The 1,222-nt window shown below is 48.4% G+C and overlaps 1 long non-coding RNA gene across 1 annotated transcript; it reads right to left on the minus strand.

Moving 5' to 3' along the window:
* Window positions 1-482: 482 nt before the first annotated feature.
* Window positions 483-1,116, minus strand: LOC122374745. Its single transcript, XR_006255274.1, has 2 exons — window positions 970-1,116; window positions 483-834 (listed from the first exon to the last, which is right to left on the minus strand). It is a non-coding gene; the product is annotated as an uncharacterized LOC122374745 (long non-coding RNA).
* Between the last annotated feature and the right edge of the window lie 106 nt (window positions 1,117-1,222).

Consider the following 1,222-nt stretch of genomic DNA (forward strand, 5'->3'; position numbering starts at 1 on the left):
CAGCTGGGAAACAGTCACCAGCGCCGTCTGCTGAGCCCCATTGGCTGACCTGGGAACCGGATGTTGCCACTTGCCAGTGAATGGTTACAGAGCCGACGCCTAGCATTTCAGTGTCATAAGACAACTGTTTAGTTGTTTGGGTGTTTGAAATACCCTATTCCATGTTTCTAGTTGGATTTTCATCGATAAACGGAGAAGAAGTGAAAAAACTTACCTCCAGCACAATTTGGTTGCGGGCCCCTGTGTGGGCTTAGCTACCGAAATGGTTGGGCTCTGGCGTGAGCTGGGATTTATGTCAATTTTAGGGTATAGTTTTCCTTAAATGAATTTTTAGTTTATCCTGTTTTTCATCTACATCGACTCAGCCTAATGAAGGACGTTGCTCTTTGTCGACAACTGGTGGACCCAAGCTTCAGCCTCTTTCGCGGCATGGCCTTGGCCTCAGGCTGACGGTCGGTGTTACGGATAAACAAGTCTAATGGTGACACTCATTTTAGCTGCATTACTTCACAGGATGTTCCAATAGTGGCACCGTGCATTGATCAAAATCAGGACCTTCTCAGATAGCCACAATGTTCATCGATTCGAGCCGCGCCGCTTCTCCACGCTAAATTATCACGGTTAGCGAAATTTCAAAAATATATGGCCGTAGACGTGCTCTCAGGCTCTCCCTCCTGCTCCTCTCCTCGCTACTACACAGAGTTTTCAGAGCGGCGCGTTCCGGCAGTTGGAGATTCGGACGCCGTCATTCTCCAGGTCGAGCACCACGTTACAGATGACCTGGTTGTTGTCAAAGCTCGCCTCGGCCACCTTTCGGTCAGCGTTAACACGAATCTGAAACGAAATAAAAAGGTTTCGTTAGTGCCACTAAAACAAGCTTATTTCTTTCACATGCTTATAAATCTTTATAATATTCTCTTATACCTCATTACAGCTCCATGCTAGATTTCACTGCGCTGGTATACTGACCCGCAGGACATATCGGCCGGATCGGATGTCGGTAACGTCGATCCACTGACAGTCGATGTAAGCTCCGTAGATATCGGCACAGCCAGCACGGATGCCCTGGGGCGGCCGGGTGCCCCGCTCTATGTAGCACTGGTACTTCTGAGATATTCCTGTGAACAGATCGTGATTGACGGTTGGGATTGACATTGCTTTCGACTGTGAATAACTCTCTCCCTCTCTCTCTTCTCTCTCCTCCTCTCTCTCTCTCTCCTCT

The sequence above is a fragment of the Amphibalanus amphitrite genome, unplaced genomic scaffold, assembly GCF_019059575.1.
Source record: "Amphibalanus amphitrite isolate SeventyFive unplaced genomic scaffold, NRLGWU_Aamphi_draft 001705F_arrow, whole genome shotgun sequence".
Classification (NCBI taxonomy): Eukaryota; Metazoa; Arthropoda; class Thecostraca; order Balanomorpha; family Balanidae; genus Amphibalanus; species Amphibalanus amphitrite.